The following is a 21129-nucleotide window of genomic DNA, read 5'->3' as shown; positions in this document are numbered from 1 at the left end:
TGTACTAAGCGTTAAGGACACCTGATATTTCCATGACATCGACTGACCAGGTGAAATCCAGGCGAAAGCGATGATCCCTTATTGATGTCACTCGTTAAAGCCACTTCAAAATCAGTGTAGATGAATTAGGAGGAGACGGGTTAAATAGGGATGTTTAAGCCAGTTGAATCATGGATTGTGTGTGTGCGTGTGTGTGTGTGTACCTTTCAGAGGAGGAATGGGCAAGACAAAATGTGTAAGGGCCTTTGAACGGAGTCAACATGGGCCAGCAGCCCTGTGGAACGCTTTCAACACCTTGCGGAGCCCGTGCCCTGATGAATTGAGGCTATTCTCAGGGCGAAAGGGCGGGGGGCAACTCAATATTAGGAAGGTGTTCCTAATGTTTGATATACTGAGTGTACAGTATATTACCCAACAGACACACAGACACACGGATCATCGCCCCGTTACGCTCCCCACTCACTCTCCATCTCATCTACATAGATGTAATTACATGCTATATGCCTCTCACTTCCAGCTCCCATTAACAAGCTTAAATGAGAGCCCAAGTCCCTATTTCCTGTTTTTGACAAGGCTGGATAGTGTAACACAAAGTGGCTCTGATAGTTGGCTGTCATTGTCTCATTACGTACAGTAGTACAGATTTCAGTTGATACCCAAGGCACTCACCCACCTCCCCCCTCTTCCTCGCGTATGTGGGTTCCTTGACACAGGGTGGGCTGGTGTCAGTGGTGGCTGGTGGCACGTGAAAAATCGGAGGACCGTTCTCATTGTCATGGCCGGAACGTTCGGAATGAAACGTTGTCAAACACATGGATTCCATCAGTTGGAGACCATTCCATTCATTCCATTCCAGCCATGACTATGATCCATCCTCCCCTGACCAGGCCACTGCCTGGCCTTTCTAAATGGTGGCGTTAGAGGGAGAGATGGATGGGGACGGAGTTGCGTGTGTTCTTGGCAGCCGCCTCAGTCTGTAGCTAGTCGCCCTTCCCTGAGCTGCCTTCCCTAAGAGTCTGATTCCCTCTGGATGAGCTCAGGTCCCTGGCCATGGCTGTATCCACCCGTCCCCACGTATTGCTTCACAAGGCTCCACCCCACAGCTGATCACGAGTGATAGAGGTCAGTGTTTGTGCTGCGTTAATTGCTGGGGCCCTTGAAGGGAGCAGTCAGTCGGGTTTGTCAGCAGTCCGTCAGTCAGATAAACAGCCCGACAGACAGCTAGCCAGACGTACAGCTAGCCCGACAGATAGACAGTCAGTCAGTCAGCCATGTGGCCGGTCTGTCCGTCAGTCTGTCTGTCCGTCCGCCACCAGGCTGTCAAAATGTCCTCAATTTTCCACAGTCTCTGGAATCCATATTCTGTCTTTATGGAACAGCGTGACACAGGGTGTCAGGGTGGATTTAGTAGCAGTAGTAAAGCCCTGGCGATGTTGGTGGGCAATTCCAAAGTAAGAGAATGATGCTGAGTCTCGCTGAGACTGATTCTTTTTTTTGTTCACTTTAAAAGTATGCCAAACAATGGCCCATTGATTTGAAAATTAAACAAGCCACGCAGTAACTTTTTACAAAAACACACTGAAGAGCCGTGCAGACGGTAACAGAACGACGGTAGCCTCAGTTTCCCAGAAACTCTGTTAAATATGTACTCGGAATTAAGATTCAAAGATGGATGTAGAAATAAGGCTGTGTCGGCTATGATATGACACCTTGAGTTTGAAAAAAAATCTCTTTCGGCTGTTGAACTACAGTAGGGGATGAATCCTAAATAGGTAGGTTAGTAGGTAAGTTAGTATTCGACACACTGGCTAATATTCTAATGCACTCCGCCCCCAAATTTAGTCTGTTCAGCATAATAGAGCACAGTACAGTACAGTTCAACACAGCACTGTAGGGAAGATTTGAGTACAGTAGAGTACAGTACAATACAGTCAATTATACTGTACTCCACTCTTAAGTCTGGTGTTCTCTACTTGTACAAACGTGTGGAACAGGTTGGTTTTAGATTTTAAGTTGCTTTGGCCACCGGAAAGGGAGAGAAGAGAAAGAAAACATTGAGCTGAACATAACAGTAGACAATTGGAAGGGAGGACAATTCTCGTTGTAGCCAATTTCGTCGCAGTCATTCTGTTAGAGATGTTTTGGTCCTTCTGTTACCAATTCACTTGATAAGTCATAAACCACATTTTTATCAGTAAAAACGCTGACTAATTGGTAGGTCTAATTTGACTTGGAGAGAGGTTAGAAAATATGCTAAAGATATGTGAGTTTTTGGTAACAGAATGACAAGACACGAGGCAATATTTCTTAAAGTTACGGAAGGCAAATCATTTCTGAAAAACTAAATATGTGTTGATGTTAGTTGGCAGGGGTCTTTACTGAAACATGATTGTGTTTTGATGTATTTCCGATACCTTTGTGATACTTTTTCTGGTAGAAGTTTTCTAAGCCCCCTGTTCGACCATAAATCCAAGCCTTGAGAGAGAGAGAGAGAGAGAGAGAGAGAGAGAGAGACTTAGGTTCCATTTTACAAAAAAAATGGATGTTCTCTTATAAACTTCACATGTTAGTGCCCATGGGGCTTTTTACATGGAAATTCTCTGGTACAATTTGACTCGTTTCTCCTCCCATGTTTCCTCTCATAGATCGGTATTAAAGGAAATTCATTTGGAAAGTTGGAGGCTTGGAGAAGACATGACACATGGTGGAAGGGCTTTTCCTTTCTCTTTTCTAGGATCCCAGGAATGTAGGCCTGCCTCCTAAAAGTCTCCTTGTTCACTATGTAGTGCACTACTTTCGGCCAGGGGACAGGGTGCCATTTGGGACGCTGTGGTAGCCCCCCCATGCTTGGCTTGGAGAGAGGGAGCAGGAAAACATTGAACAACCCTTGTATATTAATAGGGTGGTGTTGCTACCATGCCATGCGCCACACAGGACATCCAGTACGGTATAATAGATCAATAGAATATCGTGGACAGGCAATGAGCTCTCTTTGCTATACTAGTCTGAACACACTGGGAAATAGTACCGGAGGGAGGTCTGGTACCAGAGTCTGGTTTAAAGGAGAGAATTTATTTTTATGGCTAAATCATGTTTTTTTGAAGGACACACACTACTTAAAAAACACCTACAATGGCTTCGACCTGATCCTATTCCAAAAAACATCAGCTGCAAAGACATTAAGAAGCTTTGTCGAGTATGATGACAAGTCTGTAGGAACTCTGTCAGTGTCTCGTCTTGAATTGAATTCTGCATATGATGTATGTTAGCTTGGAAGATGTGTGTGCTCCATCTGTTGAGGAAATACTGGGGCGGAAGGTATCCTAGTGGTTAGAGCGCTGGACTGGTAACCGCAAGGTTGCTCGATCGAATCCCCGAGCTGACAAGGAGAAAATCTGTCGCTCTGCCCCTGAACAAGGCAGTTAACCCACTGTTCGTTCCTAGGCCGTCGTCGTGATTAAGAATTTGTTCTCAACTGACTTGCCTAGTTAAATAAAGGTTTGAATAAAAGTAAGAAAGGGAAGTGAACAGTAAGGCTTACAAAGGGCTCTGCATCTGGGGATGCTGTGATGAAGACAGACAGCATGATGAGAAATGGAAGCCATGTGGCAGTAGCCATCCATCCCTCTTTCTCTCTCCTCTCTCTCTGTCTCTCTCTCTCTCTCTCTCCTCTCTCTCTCCTCTCTCTCTGTCTCTCTCTCTCTCTCTCTCTCTCCTCTCTCTCTCTGTCTCTCTCTCTCTCTGCACGTTGGACTCGAAAGCTTTGAAACTCCGTTTTTATGTGGCACACTGTGGCGTTTCATTGATTTTCATTCATTCCTTTCGCCTTCAATTTATAATCACAGGCTGGCGGGTGGCTTCTGTAAACATCTAAAGACCGGGGCACAACTTTTGCAAATTTTTTGACAAACCAGAGTAACTCTAAACAAACATCAACAAAACAACAAACAATCATTATTATCGTGTTATTTTCGAGTGCTTTCACATTATTTTACAATTACCCTTGGTTTCTGCACTGAAGGAGCTGTGCGTGCTTGGCACGAATATGGCGGACAATGGCTCTGTGTGAGTGTGTGTGTGAGCGTTTGTGCGGGCCAGCATGTGTGCGCGTTCGTGTGTGTCTGTTTCTTCGTTCATGCATGCATGCGTGCGTGTGCGGATGAGACGGAGCACGTGGTAAACGATGTGTATCCACCCATGCTGCTAGCTTGTCTTCGTGTGTGCTAACGCTGGGTGGGCAATGCTCCATGTCTGAGAATGTCACCGGTCATTTCCATTTTCAGGGCTTTCCCTGTGGCGCTCAGAGGTGCATTACCGCGCCCGGTGTCCGCAGGAGTCATTACTAAACCACGCCCACACACACACACACACACACACACACACACACACACACACACACACACACACACACACACACACACACACACAGACAGACAGACAGACAGACAGACAGACAGACAGACAGACAGACATGCAGACACGCCATTAACACCGAGCTAATGGCCTAAAGTGCTTCTCCGTTTTGATTTGCGGCCCATGTGTATGACCTCATATTGTCATTAACGGAGACTTGCTCTGGTTCTCAGATGATCATTTTCTCTCCTCTCAATCGCTTTCTCCTCCACTCATATAAAACACCAATGGCTTTAGTGACACATGGACTCGATTCCCCACATCCCGACTCAATAGGTTCCAGTCAGTCAGGTCCTGTTGATCTCATTCCCTGTATGGCGCACTGCTTTTGTATGGGCCCTGGTCAGAAATAGAGCACTGTAATAGGGAATAGGGTGCCATTTCGGAGGGAGGTTTTGATCACCTCCAGTCCATGTGCTACAGTACAACACGGGTATGTAATGCTAGTCTCCCAGGGAAGGAGAGGGAGAGGGAGGCTCTTGTGGGAATCAGCCAGATCCTGATTTAATTGGATCATGTGTGGCCCTCCTGTCACACTCACACACACACATCCACCAGCCCCTTTGTGTGTGAGCGTGTGTGTGTATTGACGTTAGTGTGCGTGTGTGTGTGTGTGTGTGTGTGTGTGTGTGTGTGTGTGTGTGTGTGTGTGTGTGTGAGTGAGCGAGTCTGATGGAGAGAGATGGAGTCCGTCAGTGATAGGCTATTGGTAATTGCCTATTGGTGAGTTTGACTGTGGTTGTGGTAGGGTAGGATAGTAATGAGACGACTCACAACTGAACATCTGTTTTTTGGACACATCAAAGTGGCATGCTGGGCAAGAAGTTTCAGCACTGGAGAAGCAACCAAGACTGGTATTTATGGAGATGAGTTTAGCAGATTAAGGACTTTAATTTCCTGCCTTTGTGTGTGTCTTTGTACTCTGTGTGTATGTGTCTTTGTACTGTGTGTGTGTGTGTGTGTGTCTTTGTACTGTGTGTTTGTGTCTTTGTACTGTGTGTGTGTGTGTGTCTTTGTACTGTGTGTGTGTGTGTCTTTGTACTGTGTGTGTGTGTGTGTGTGTGTGTGTGTGTGTCTTTGTACTGTGTGTGTGTGTGTCTTTGTACTGTGTGTGTGTGTGTCTTTGTACTGTATGTGTGTGTGTGTGTGTCTTTGTACTGTGTGTGTGTGTCTTTGTACTGTGTGTGTGTGTGTGTCTTTGTACTGTGTGTGTGTGTGTGTGTGTGTGTGTGTGTGTCTTTGTACTGTGTGTGTGTGTGTGTGTGTGTGTCTTTGTACTGTGTGTGTGTGTGTGTGTGTGTGTGTGTGTCTTTGTACTGTGTGTGTGTGTGTGTGTCTTTGTACTGTGTGTGTGTGTGTCGATTGTCTGCTGTGTTTGGTCCACCGGTGACTTGTTTAGAGTCTGTCAGAGGCAAGAGCGTCATTTCAGTTCCCTCTGTCTGTTTGTCTGACATGGGCTTTTATAGTCTTTCTGTTGTTTCATTAAAGATGGGTGACAGCCTCCGTTGTCTAGCTTCCTAGATTAAAGAGGGCAAGGGACTTTTTTTAGGCTTCGCTTTTATCTGGAGCTGACTCAATGTTCAGAGATTTACGGGAGCTGCTTACTCAGGTGAAGTATATTCTGTTGTCCTCTTCTCAAAATGAAGTTTGCCCCATTCCTTTTGACGGATAGTTGAAGGAAAGGCTTTTGAAATGATGGCTACCGACAAGGTATCCTCCTGACTCACCACAACAAAGTACTCGTCCTCAATGGCAACCTAGTCCCTATTTAGTGCACAACTTTTGACCTGAGCCCATAGGTCTTTGGTAAAAAGTAGTGCACTATATAGGGACAAGGTTGCAATTTGGAACACATGAAATGTGTGAATAAAGTGTTTCGGTAGATTGTTAACAGTATAGAGTATAGGACATTCTAGCAATTCCAACTATTTTTCAGAGAACTGATTCTTAGTTTGCATGCAACAACATGCAACAATTTCAAAGATTTTACTGAGTTACAGCTCATATAAGGAAATCAGTCAATTGAAATAAATTCTATGGATTTCACATGAACGGGTATACAGATATGCATCAGTTTTACAGCCTGTGTTTGTCATGGCTGCTCAGTTAAACAACCTGTCCTGATTTGTCATACACGCTTGCTAAAATAAATGTATTAGCAAGCCTTCCTTCATGACCTGGCCTCTCCGGAAATTGGTATAAAATCAGCTTGATCCCCTCTGGCGAAGACGCTTGGACCTTCTTTTTTAAATATTTTCAGTGGTAATTCTTCTTCACGCTACAGGTTCCCCAAGGGCACCCCCCCACACCCCCTCAACTCAAAAAGTGGCGCACAGAATGCAAAAATATTCTTAGAAATATTTAACCTCCACACATTAACAAGTCCAATAGCTCAAATGAAAGATAAACACCTTGTTCATCTACCCAGTGAGTCAGATTTCTAAAATGTTTTACGGCGAAAACACATATTTATGTCAAACCACCACCAAAGACACAGCCAATATATAGCCATTTTGTCGTACAAAAGATGCAATCACAAACGCAGGATAAAAATAAAAAAAATCACTAACCTTTTGAAAATCTTCATCAGATGACAGTAATAGGACATGTTACACAGTACATTTATGTTTTTTTCAATAATATGCCATTTATATCCATAAATCTCTGTTTACATTGACGCCACGTTCAAAAAATGCTACAAAAATGTCCGGAGAATTTTCGATAACTCCGCCAGATAACGCCAGATAACAGCAATACACATCATAAACTTTGACTAAATATACATGTTCTACATATAGTTAGAAAGATACACTCCTTCTTAATGCAATCGCTTTGTCACATTTATTTTTAACGTTACAGAAATCGTTCATTTTTCAATAATCTGAGACGGCGCTCAGACATTAGCAATATTTCTCCGCTATGTTGGAGTCAAGCAGAAACACAAAATTACCACATAAATATTCCCTTACCTTTGATGGTCTTCGATCAGAAGTAGTGGAAGGACTCATACTTATTACCCAAAAGAGCGTTTGGTTTCAAGTCGTGTGTCTTTCTGTTATCAAACGCGACAAATTCCGGCTGAAATGCAGCCAAAATTCGAGGGGTTGCGCATCAAAACTTCAAAATTACATATTATATGTCGACTAAACTGGTCAAACTAAGTGCAGAATCAAGCTTTAGGATGTTTTAAATGTACAAAACTATTCTCAAGTCTACTAGACAATCGTGCTTCTTCTGAGGCAAGCTGGAACAAAGACCCCCATGTGTTTTTTCGCGACGTCCACTCTTTCGCTTCGCAAAGGGTCAAAGTTTGCAGGATTTGCACAATTAAACGCTGTACTGAATGAGGACATCTAGTGGAAGACATAGAAAGTGTCTCCAGATCCATAGCTGGTTGGGAAGGGTGGGGGCGATGACGTCAAATTTGGCCCAACTTTCCTGATGAGAGAAATAGTTTGGAAGATTGGCTGCCCTGTGAGTTCTGCTATACTTACAGACATAATTGAAACGGGTTTAGAAGCTTTAGAGTGTTTTCTATCCAATAATAATTATTATATGCATATATTAGCAATTTTGGACAGATTTCTTTTCAGTTTACTATGGGCACGCAATTCCTTCAAAGGGGGCAGTATTCTGCCTAACCTTAACAGGTTTTAACAAACAATGCCCCTATAAAGAAAATGGGGATTAAAAAACAGCTTCAGCCCCTGGTTCGACCGTGATCTGGTTACTCCCCCTCAATAACATTTGGCGAAAGGCTCGGAACACACATGCTCAGGCTGACTGGCTCTCGTTCAGGCAAATGAGAAATAAGTGCACTCAGGCTATCCGGAAGGCCAAAGTTAGTTACTTTAAGGAGCAGTTCTCTTTCTGTGGATCTCACCCGGACGCGACGCACTCCTGACGCATATCATTACGCACACCTGTTTCCCTCGCCACGTGCATCAGCGATTTCATTGGACTCACCTGGACTCTATCGACCTGCTTTCATGACCTCCCCTATATCTGTCTGTTCCCGAGTTTGTTCCCCTTGCTTCAGCATTAATTGTCGTATGTCGTTTTTGTTACCTGGTTCTGCCGCTCTTCTTGTCCTGTTCCATGTCTATTGCAAAATGAAATGTGGACTCTCTATACCTGCTTCTCTTCCCCAGCGTCGGTTCTTACAAATTGATGCGCTGTAGGATATAAATAGCCAGCCATGCCGAACAGCGATTGTTAAAACTCAGGTGCTTGATTCTCCGCGGAGCAGCAGCGTTCTCAGGACCATAGAGCTCAGGCAGGGAAGCGTAACACTCTCTGTGTCCAGAATGTCACCCTCCATTCCCTTTATTATGCACTGCAGTTGAACAGGGCCCCATAGGGTACTCTGTTTATCAGACGTTGACTATTTTACGTCTCATTAAGGGGTGGGGGGTGGGGGGGGGGGTGAGAAAGCCGCACACTGCTCTTGATGGCTTCACTGCTCTTGATGGTTTCACTACTCTTTAATAGGCTTTATGTTTCGGCCTCACGGCCTTCGTCAGGACTTTTGTGATTTAAAAAAAAATGAGCACCCTTATGTAGACCTGTGTCTGGAGTCGAGGGGAAACAAATAAGTGCTACCAAATATAACAATATACATTTCAGAAATATTCAAATAAAGTGTGTACATAAAACGTATTGAACACCTCTGTAAAACCACAATGAGGACATCGGCCTACCCGGCCAGTTTTCATAAGTCATTGGGTACAGCGTAAGAAAAACGTCAGAGTAATCTGAAATAGTGGCATAATTCATGTTCACATTTACAACATAACATACATAGGCCTTTCATCATTAAGACTTTTAGGAAATAATGTCTCCTTAAGGGGAACAAAGGAGAACTAAGGGGAGCTTTTCAAGCTGCAGATGAAGGGGGACTTTTCCCTCTGATCATGTGCTCCCGAGATGAACGTGATCTCCTGATACTCCTCAGCACCTCTGTCATTGACTGCAAGTTTGTCTTCATGAATTACCAGCCCGATTTCCCAAAGACCAGGTTGCATTTCGATTCCCATTTTTGCATAATCGATCGCTGATAAGCACCCACACTGAGATTTTCACTTGTTCCTTACTGTGGGAGACAATGTGCTCCTCTACGTTCCAAATGGTACCCTATTACCTACGTAGTGCACCCTATTCCCTACAGGCCCTGGTCAAAAGTAGTGCACTACATAGGAAATAGGGTGCAATTCAAGTAGTAATCCATATCGGGGAGCCTACTCCAGCCTCAGAACCCGGGCCAGTGCACACGTGTCTAGCATCCATCATTGATTGTGCTGGTTCATGGCAGGGTTGACTTTATTAGGCACCAAACAAAGAAAAAAAACTGATTGAAACAGGGGAGGGTAATACCTGAACTTAGAAACACTATTTTTCCTCTTTCGTTGCAAAACATTTTGCTACAGTGTGCCATAATGAAGACGACCCAGAAGAGGAGACCCATAGGGTTTTAGCATGTCTCCATATCTTCAGGAACCACAGGACAGGCAGGAAAGCCCTCAGTCTATGGCCCCCCGCCATGTTTTTTGTTGTGTTGGAGCTCTTTGAGGAGGTTTGCAACACTAGTGAGGCTGGCCCTCTCTCCTCTCCTGTTCTCCCTTGTGTTGATCCGACACTGTTGCTGAGATTCAGTAGCCTAGGGTAATACTGGGCCTCCTGGTGGGACATTGATCATTTCCTCATCCCCCTTTCCTATTTTTCCTGTCCTCTCTCCCATCCAGCTCCATCCCCTGCTGCACTCCTCCTCTCCTCTCTGTTTATTTCTCTCCTGTCAATTTCCCCTCCTCTTCTCTGCATAAATGAGGGGCGAAGACCTGTTGATGGATCGTTGACTTCCTCAGAGATGTGTGTCAAGGTCTGGCATGGCGACCATCTGTCACCGTGGAGAGAGGCAGAGAGAAAGACAGCGAGAAGGGGGAGAGCAGTTTATGTGATTTGGAGGGAAGGAGGGAGAGAGAGCTGGGGAAAGGGCAGCCAGGACCAACACAGCTCTCTCTCTCTCTCTCTCTCTCTCCCTCTCCCTCTCTCGCTCTCTCTCTCTCTCGCTCTCTCTCTCTCTCGCCCTCTCTCTCTCTCTCCCTCTCTCCCTCTCTCGCTCTCTCTCTCTCTCCCGCTCTCTCCTCTCTCTCTCTCTCTCTCTCTCTCTCTCTCTCTCTCTCTCCCGCTCTCTCCTCTCCCTCCCTCTCTCTCTCTCTCTCTCTCTCCTCTCCCTCTCTCTCTCTCTCTCTCTCTCTCTCTCCCTCTCTCTCTTTCTCTCTCTCCCTCTCTCTCTCTCTCCCTCTCTCCCTCTCTCGCTCTCCCTCTCTCTCCCGCTCTCTCCTCTCTCTCTCTCTCTCTCTCTCTCTCTCTCTCTCTCTCTCTCTCTCCTCTCCCTCCCTCTCGCCCTCTCTCTCTCTCTCTCTCTCTCTCTCTCTCTCTCTCTCTCTCTCTCTCTCTCCCGCTCTCTCCTCTCCCTCCCTCTCTCTCTCTCTCTCTCTCCTCTCCCTCCCTCTCTCTCTCTCTCTCTCTCTCTCCCTCTCCCTCCCTCTCTCTCTCTCTCTCTCTCTTTCTCTCTCTCCCTTTCTCTCTCTCTCTCTGCCCCAGGGACTTTTCTTTCGCCTGAGTTCTATGAGATGTAATCATGCCTTTAATTTGTTATGACCCGTCATTTGCATGTATTTCTCGTCTGAGCCAGAACGTGTTTTCATACCAGATGCTTATCCCTCCCCGTCGCTCAGCCTATTGCCTCTTTCTTGAGTCCTTGCTCTTTCCAGGAAAATAAACGCTGCTTGATAAAAAGGGATTGTAGCCATTTCACTGGCATTGTTTCGTTGTTTTGTAAGGCAAAGGGGGTTCGTCACAATTCATTAATGGCAGCGTGAGGATAATACACTGCGTATTCATTCTCCCAGAGAACATTTTCTAATAGACAACATTTGTACCACTGAGGAGCAAGCAACCAATAGTCTGCAAAGACACCCAACCAAGTGGTGCATACAATATTTTTCTCTCTCTAATGCCAGGTTGTATCTTGATTAAGACTTAATGGTAAATATTGGCTGGTATTTAGTACTTGCAGTACTTGCAGAAACCAGCAAAACCTCAAAGGCATTGATCTTGTCAGCATGTGCGTTAGTCTGGCTGTTAAAAGCACATTAGGATGTGGTAGTTAAGTGATAGTTAGTGGCGTTGACCAGTGTTTTTTTTCTCCGTTTTTCCTCAGTCTGAATTGGCTTGACAGTGTGTCAGTGTTTTGCCTCCTGGGGCTCTGAGGCTAGTGGTTAGGGGTTAGCGGCCTAGCTGGGTATTCTTCTGGGTGGCGGGGGTGAGAAGGTCTGGCAGGCTGGGGTGAGACAGTCAGTGAAGGATTGGCAGCTGTGACATTGGCTTCCGTTCCAGGCTGGCTGGCTGGCTACAGATACAGCATAAATAGCATCCCTGATCAAATCCTTAGAGACTTTCTGCTGGGTGTATGTGTTCCAGCTCACATGTGTCCTTGGTAGTGGAACATTTTGAAAAAGTAGTGCACTATATAGGGAATGGGGTGCCATTTGAGACACAGGTATACTGTTTTACAGTAATATCAACAGAGCTGTCGAGGTGGCTGTCGAGGTGGCATGTACCATGGGTCCCCAGGTCCTCAAAAAGTTCCACAGCTGCACCATGGAGAGCATCCTGACCGGTTGCATTACCGCCTGGTATGGAAACTAGAGGTCGACCAATTAATAACAATCGGTAATCGGCATTTTTGGACGCCGATTATGGCCGATTACATTGCAATCCACGAGGAGACTGCGTGGCAGGCTGACCATCTGTTACGCGAGTAGAGCAAGGAGTTTAGTTGCTAGCTAGCATTAAACTTATCTTATAAAAAACAATCAATCTTAACATAATCACTTGTTAACTATACATGGTTGACGATATTACTAGGTTAACTTAATTTATCATCGAATCACAGCCTACTTCGCCAAACGGGTGATGATTTAACAAAAGCGCTTTCGTGAAAAAAAACACCATTGTTGCACCAATGTACCGAACCATAAACATCAATGCCTTTCTTAAAATCAATACACAAGTATATATTTTTAAACCTGCATGTTTAGTTAAAAGAAATTCATGTTAGCAGGCAATATTAACTAGGGAAATTGTGTCACTTCTCTTGCGTTCGGGGCAAGCAGAGTCAGGGTATATGCAACAGTTTTGGGCCGCCTTGCTCGTTGCGAACTGTGTGAGGACCATTTCTTCCTAACAAAGACCGTAATTAATTTGCCAGAATTTTACATAATTATGACATAGCATTGAAGGTTGTGCAATGTAACAGCAATATTTAGACTTAGGGATGCCAGCCATTCGATAAAATATGGAACGGTTCCGTATTTCACTGAAAGAATAAACGTTTTGTTTTCGAAATGATCGTTTCCGGATTTGACCATATTAATGACCTAAGGCTCGGATTTCTGTGTGTTTATTATATTATAATTAAGTCTATGATTTGATATTTGAAAGAGCAGTCTGACTGAGCGGTGGTAGGCAGCAGCAGGCTCGTAAGCATTCATTCAAACAGCACTTTCTTGCGTTTGCCAGCAGCTCTTCGCAATGCTTGAAGCACAGCACTGTTTATGACTTCAAGCCTATCAACTCCCGAGATTAGGCTGGCAATACTATAGTGCCTATAAGAACATCCAATAGCCAAAGGTATATGAAATACAAATGGTATAGAGAGAAATAGTCCTATAATAACTACAACCTAAAACTTCTTAACTGGGAATATTGAAGGCTCATGTTAAAACAAACCACCAGCTTTCAGGGTAGCCTAGTGGTTAGAGCGTTGGACTAGTAACCGAAAGGTTGCAAGTTTGAATCCTTGAGCTGACAAGGTATAAATCTGTCGTTCTACCCCTGAACAGGCAGTTAACCCACTGTTCCTAGGCCGTCATTGAAAATAAGAATTTGTTCTTAACTGACTTGCCTAGTAAAATAAAGGTAAAAAAATATATATATATATATGTTCTCATGTACTGAGTGTAACTGACGTGAAATGGCTAGTTAGCGATGGTGCGCACTAATAGTGTCTCAATCGGTGATGTCACTCGCACTGAGGCCTTGAAGTAGTGGTTCCCTTTGCTCTGCAAGGGCCGTGGCTTTGGTGGAATGATGGGTAACGATGCTTCGTGGGTGTCAGTTGTTGATGTGTGCAGAAGGTCCCAGGTTGGGGCGAGGAGAGGGACGGAAGCTATACTGTTACATGAGCATGGAACTTAAACGTTAGCTTTTTTTACATGGCACATATTATACTTTTACTTTCTTCTCCAACACTGTTCTTTTGCATTATTTAAACCAAATTGAACATGTTTCATTATTTATGAGACTAAATTGACTTTATTTCTGTATTATATTGAGTTAAAATAAAAGTTTTAATTCAGTATTGTTGTAATTGTTATTATTATTATTATATATATATAAAATATAAATACATGTAAAAATCGTCCGATTAATCTGTATCTGCTTTTTTTTGGTCCTCCAATAATCAGTATCGGTAAGGATGTCTCAACGTTTCATTTGACTGTCTTGTCATATTTTATTATCCCTCTGGTAAAACAAAGAACGTTCATCATTGTTTTAATAATGTGAAATATTTGAGAAGCAAGAATAGATTTGCCCTTGATCCTACTGTAGGGCTCTCATTTGGTTGTAAGTTCAAGACCTGAATATTTTGCTTTGAGAAAGCACACATGCTGCAGCCAGAGCATGTCCAAACGACAATGATTTCTTACTTAACATCTTGTACTATACTATTCTTGGCTTTAGTAGGGACCTTGTTCTAAAGCCGCCCTTGGGACAATAATGTCTGGTTTGGTCATATGGTCACTTGGTCCGTTTTTTGTGGTATTCATTCTTGAGCCAACCTTGTCTCTCAGCCCGTATGACATGCGATGTCTGAAAGATTTACCTCTGAGTGATATACTGCAGACTGCAGAATGGAGTATTCAGAAACATTAGCTATCATTCCCTCAACATTTACTCTACACACGATAAGTTTTTTTCTTCGAGCATCAGGCATATTTGAGAAATCAGGGTGCTTGCTCTGTCTCCTAATGTAGCATTTGAAAACACTGCAATAGAAAAATTGTGATTTCGTGGGGATCAATGGGGATATATTTAGGAGATGTTTACTGTCTTCAACCCAGTGTGTTCTGGGTAAAGGATTAGACACTGTGCTGCCTCCAGGACCGAATGCAAACCAATTTGGTCTGGCAGCGCTCTGTTCATTACCCAATCAGGGGTTCACATCAGCGACTGGGTTGTGTCGTGGGCCGGGCCTGTGTCTGATCCGAGACCCCCTTAAACCCTCCCTTTTTTTGGGGCAAGTCCATATAACATTTATCAGTGATAATATAAAATCCTCACAGTGGTATGTGTTTGTGAGGAGGCTGAGTCTCTAACTCAATGCTTTATCTCAGAGGGAGGAGGCGGGGCTTGACCTGTTTTTCTTTGTCGATGCGTTGCCATGGGAAACCACCGTCTCAGCCAATGAGAGGGTGTTTCTGGAGGAGGGCAGATGAAACAAAGCAGCAGTGCAGCTAGACGACAAGGAGACAATGAGCCTGTCTGGCTCTGCTCAGAGACATACTGACTGAGGGATGCGTTCCAAATGGCACCCTATTCCCTATATAGTGCACTACCTTTAACCAGGGCCCATAGGGGATAGGGTGCCATTTGGGACACATGCATGGTCTGTGTGCCCCCCTGTCTCAGTTGTCAGGCAAACACTGTGTTTGGTGTAGTAGTACACTGCCGTAGTCAATTAAAACATAATGTGTAGATAGTTTTCGTAGTAAAGTGAACAGTGTGGAACAACCATTATTGGAGTTGCCAGTGCATGTCAATCTGTTGATTTGTTATTGTAATTCATGGGTGGATTTTAAATCGGCTTCATTTTTCAACACTGTACCTCTTAATAACACCTGGCCACCTCAATAGCTAGACATATGGAATGGTTCTCTAGGTTAGATTAGTAGTCAGTGTACATGTACAGTTTTTGCCTAGATGGATCCAAGTGGAATTCTTCTTGCTTTTGCCACATTTTTGCCTTCTGCCTTCTTTGTACTGGCCTCAGTAAAAATGTTCTGATTAAAATCATGTGCTTTGCCTTTATAATCAATGACAGAGTGTGAAAATTAAAACTTTGAGGAAAATTCAATTGAAGCCAATTTGAGAATGATTAAAAAGACAAATGTTAGTGACGATTGGCTCAAAGTGACTGGCTCAAAGTGATTCATTTTTCCAAATTATATTAGGACATTTGTAACCTTGATAGGCTGGACCTGGGTGTATTCACAAGTAACCAAACGGAATTAAACAGGCCGAAACAGAGAGGGACCAACCTGAATTTGTCAAATAAGAAACTCTCGTTTTTGTTGCAAAACATTTTGCTACAGTGTGCACTAATGAATACAACCATTATGTGTGTATTATGGCATCAGCTGTAGATCAATGTTGTCTGTATGAAAACAATACTATGTGATTGTGTTTCTTATTGAGTGTTATAGGCCATCTATGCACACACAATATTGAGCTCGTATCTCAACCCTGAGCTCCTCCACTGTCTCAGCTTGGTACAGTTGTAGTCTATTCCCTACATAGTGCACTTCTTTTGAACAGGGCCCACAGCCCTACATAGTCCACTACTGTTGATCAGAGCCCTATGGACCCTGGTGAAAAGTATTGCACTTTAACATAGCATAGGGTGCCATTTGGGACGCGCACTTGGTCTGTGTGACCGATGAACCATTAAAGGAGGTATGCTGTTTTTTAAAGCCCTCATTGCCTCTCCTCCTCCAGTTATATTGGTGTGTGCTTAAGGTAAATGTAGCCTAATTACTCACAAAGGGAATTGAGAAAGTGCCTAAACTCATCCACCCTGCGGAGGTGCTTTGACATCATATATTAAAGTGAGTGAGTCATCGTTGCTGTCTGTCTCTGAGGAAGGCACTTACTCCCCACAATAAACTGAACATGCGTAGTTATGGAGGAAAGGTTTTAGGTTTTAACGCAATAATTCATAGTGAAGGTCGTAAGCATAAAGAATGCCTTCAAAATGTATCAGAAACAGATTGGAGAGAACGGGGGCCTCTCGAGTGGACACATGGTAACAGACAGTAACTGAGTCTCATATGGAGAGGATGGGCACTTTCCCTCCTCGCTCTCCCTCACTCCTTACCCCCCTCCCCCCCACCTCTCTCTCTCTCTCTCTCTCTCATCCCCCCTCTCTGTCAAGAACTTGTCCTGATGTCCTGTTGGTCCCTCCGCTCCCCAGCTTTCAGGCCCAGGATTAGTGAGGCAACCGATAGCTCTCCTAAGGATTTACTTCAAACGCAGACGGCTGATGTTTGTGACACTCCGGTGACCGTTACCACGTGTTTTGGACCGCTTTCGAGAAGTAATGATGGTGGCGTCTTGCCATTAGAGGGGTCGTTATCCAGTAATGTCGCTGCACACTCTTTTCTAAGACTTTAGAGCCGAAAGCAATAATAATTAAACTGCTTTATTTGACAATGTGTTTTACATCAGTTGGAAGTATTTGCGGAAATGTTTTTCATGATTTGTCCCAATGGCACCCTGTTCCCTACATAGTGCACTGCAAAACGTGTAGGCAATGGGGTACCATTTGGGACACATTCCATAGTCATTCTGGTGAAGATGTAGTGTGTCATGGACAGGTTGTACCTGTGGAGTGCACTTCCGCTGTCTTCACGGTGCACCACAGGTCAGGATGAAGAATGCCTCTGGTGTTTTGATGGTTATCCGGGTTAGAAGGTGAGGACAACAGGGAGAATCTGACATCCAGAGCTGGGGTCCTCCCTCCCTCCTCTCCGTCTCTCTCTGGATCCCAGGACAGAGACGTATTTACAAGGCTCTGTGGGATTGGAGGGCCGCCTGCCTCCTCTGCCTGCTAGACTGCTTCACTCAACCGGGTTGGGCTATAGACAGGGGGAGGACAAGACACTAAGCTGAGAGGAATCAGCCTTTTGTCAAGTTGAAACAAACAGGGAAACCCGTCCATCCTGCCTGGTGCTACGGGCCCTCAGCCATCTGACAGCCCATGTCAGGAACAGGCAGTAAGACGTCAGGTCAACTCCATGGGAGCGGAGGCAAACGGATTCATCCCATCTCTGTACGGCTGAGATAGCACACCGCGTGGTCTACTCTGGAATGTTCTTTGGGACGCGTGGTCGGTAAATCATGTTCTGTGAAGAGGCTGTGTCTCCTAGCCACAGCAGAGGCGATGGTGGACATGTGCGCTTTGTTTTCTGAATCCTGCCACTTTTGGACATGTGGGACTCTAGCGGAGAGGGTTTCATAACACACCAGACGGCCGACCAGCTGAGCGAACCGAGAGTCCTGCAGGGAGAGAGAGAGAGAGAGAGAGAGAGAGAAATAGATCACAGTGCTTTGTTGTTCAATGCTCAAACAATGCGGGGGACACGTCACCTTATCCAATCGGAATCGATAAGAAACGAGTACATACTTATTGATTTGGTGTGACTCATTGCTTGGGTGGGTTTCTTGCTCATTGACGTTGCACATGCTATGCTCTGATTGGCTGCTCTATACTAGGCAAACGGCCCAATATTTTGGTCAGATTGTGCAGATATTGAGTTGGAATGCAGTGAGCTTTTTTCCTGTCTGTTTTGCTTCGTGATCATTTGCTGGCTTCCATCCATTTTTGGTTGATTCTGATCTCACAGATGGTCAGTTCCTTGCATCCATACCCCTGTCTATGAATTTCAGATTGGTTACATTTCTCCAGCCACCGGTATCCCTCAGCTGTTTACCCCCCCCCATGTCCGCCCCTGCTCTTGACATTTCCTAAGTAAGTCTATGTAACACACTGTCATTGTTAGAATCTTAATATCACAAACAGAATTTGGGTTGTAAGCAGTTTTAAGAGGTCACCCCCCCCCCCACATCCACTCATTCACCGCCAGTCTTTCCCTGACAGTCAGCTTTGGCAGCTGAGGATTGAAACTAGACCTAAACTGTATCGAAACTAATTGCACGTTTACAATAAATATACAAAATACTAGATTCAATTGATAATAGTCTGATGGGTGAGAATATTATCAATTGATAAAAAAATGTATATGAAGAATCTGATGAAGAGCGCAGCTTGGAATTGACACAGAGAAAGTCTCCTACCGAGTCACAAGCGTGTAAGAAGTTTTGATGTCAATATTGTATCAGAAATTAGCAGATTCTGCAGTTTCTAAATCACTTAGTCAACTCTTAAAAATGGCCCCTTGAGCTCTATTTTAAAATCTAACTTCTGGACAGAATTACTTTGATTCCATGCACAACACTCAAAGCACAGTAATAATCTATTTAAACTCGAAATATGCCATGGCTCTACGCTGCCATTTTGTACAATGATTACATGATGTGCTCCTAAGTAGAAATGTAGAAGCACACAAATACATCTAGGAGAGCAATGATTAAAATTTAGTGAATAAAAGTGTCTGGGAGTGATCCAAGCTCTATCAAGCACAATCATTAGGTCAGACAAATTTTCTGTCTGCCCTTTAAGGGACCGAGCGTTACCGTGGTAACTTGGGCACTGGCTTGTTTGTGATGAAAAAAAAATCAAGACAGTTTCATCGAACTCAAATGAACATTGAAAACAACCTACTGTAGCATGTGAACAAAACGATGTAACAAGAAACACGAGGACAAATTTACACTTTATAGTAGCCTTTCTTTCAATTTGACCAACTTCTACATGTGGGCTTTGGATTGATTTTTTTGTTTATGTTCCCAAATGCTCTGCGTGACCACCCCGCTCACGTGGCTAGTGAAATATACATTCTTATCCCCCAATGACAAAATCTACCCGCATTTGAAAAAATAAATAATAATCTACCCGCAATTTCCAACCCTGGTCATGACTGATAGTCATGATACACTATATATACATAAGTATTTGGAAACCCCTTCAAATTAGTGGATTCGGCTACTTCAGCCACACCTATTGCTGACAGGTGTATAAAATCGAGCACACAGCCATGCAATCTCCATAGACAAACATTGGCAGTAGAATGGCCCTGACTGAAGAGCTTAGTGACTTTCAACGTTTTTATTTATTTATTTTATTTCACCTTTATTTAACCAGGTAAGCAAGTTGAGAACAAGTTCTCATTTACAATTGCGACCTGGCCAACGTGCCACCGTCATAGTCATCAAAATGATGTTGGATTCATTTGCTGTTTTGTTTTTGGTTGTGTTTCAGATGATTTTGTGCCCAATATAAATGAATGGTGTATCATGTATTGTGTCATTTTGGAGTCACTTTTATTGTAAATAAGCATATGATATGTTACTAAACACTTCTACGTTAATGTGGATGCCTCCATGATTACGGATAGTCCTGAATGAATCGTGAATAATGATGAGTGAGAAAGTTACAGACGCAGAAATATCATACTCCAAGACATGCTAACCTCTCAGCATTATATTAACGGGGGGAGGTTAGCATTTTTGGGGGGTGTGATATTTGTTCATCTTTAACTTTCTCAGTCCATTATTCCCTATCCGTAATTATGGTAGCGTCCAAAATAATCTGAAACACAACCAAAACAAGCAGCAAATGCATCCAACATCATTTTGTGCTAGGAATATGGGACCAAATATTAAGCTTTTGACTACTTTAAAACACATAGTGAATTTGTCCAAATATTTTTGGTCACCTAAAATGACATTTTATGACATTTTATGAAATGTTTTGCTCATTTTTAGCCCGACCAGATCACTGTCCCTTGGCCTCTAAGGGAAAATATACTTAGATGCTTTTGCTCATCATGGATAGCGCTTTACTAACAGAATACCATCTGTCTCTAGCGCAAAGGTCAACGGTGAAGGTCAAATTGACTTAAAAGTTGACTTCAGATCAGTGTTGCTCAGCCTCTGAAAATCCTCGGGAAATTATAATTATATCTATGCGATCAGCATGGTGGCACCATTCGTGTGGAGAACGCTTTGTTTCTAGGACAAACTGTTTTAGAAGTTTGAGACCCATACTTGGGAAAGGAGATGAAGGATCATAGTGAAACAATTACGTCAAGTAGTATTTTAGTGATTTCAAGCATAAGGGTTCATGGGTTAAGGGTTAACGAATTTTAACACTTGATTTGTGGTGTTTTTAGTGGTTTTTCATTTGTGCACATACTGTAACATAAACTATTGAAAATACTATTGTGTTCTTTGAAATAAATTGTTATTTCGTATTCTGTCACCTAAGACATTCATAAACACAACCAAATTAGTTTTTTTTTTTTTGCGGTAGCGTATATCAAAAGTATTTATTAGAATGTTGATGTCCAAAAGACTAGCGTTACGCACTTGAATAAGACTCAAACACCTTGTGGGGTGGGGGGGGTGTTCAGTTGTTTTCCCATATCACGCTGTGGTGTAGTTATGGAGAATGGTCTTCATCCTCCAGCTCGTTGTGCTGCTGTTGCGTTGTGATCAATGTCCTTGCCTCGCCTCTCCCCCTGTGTTTTTGTGCGATCAAGAGAGGAAAGTGGCCAGGCACGGTTGTGAATACCAAGTCTGTATGCAGTGTGAAGTCAATGAGAGGGAAAGAGCGGTAGAAACCTACGGTAATAGCTTTGTAATAGTCCTAAATGGTGCTCTGTGATTCGGGAAACATTCTCTTGAATGCAA

At 43.7% G+C, this 21129-nt stretch overlaps 1 protein-coding gene across 1 annotated transcript in view; it reads left to right on the top strand.

Annotated features, from left to right (window-relative positions):
• LOC115108212 (kalirin-like) overlaps positions 1-21129 on the top strand; it is a 257001-nt gene that overhangs the window by 84303 nt on the left and 151569 nt on the right.

The sequence above is a fragment of the Oncorhynchus nerka genome, linkage group LG3 (genome assembly GCF_034236695.1).
Source record: "Oncorhynchus nerka isolate Pitt River linkage group LG3, Oner_Uvic_2.0, whole genome shotgun sequence".
NCBI classification, from domain to species: Eukaryota; Metazoa; Chordata; class Actinopteri; order Salmoniformes; family Salmonidae; genus Oncorhynchus; species Oncorhynchus nerka.
The sequence above is the reverse complement of the archived record's forward strand: the minus strand, read 5'-3'. Positions and strand labels throughout refer to the sequence as shown.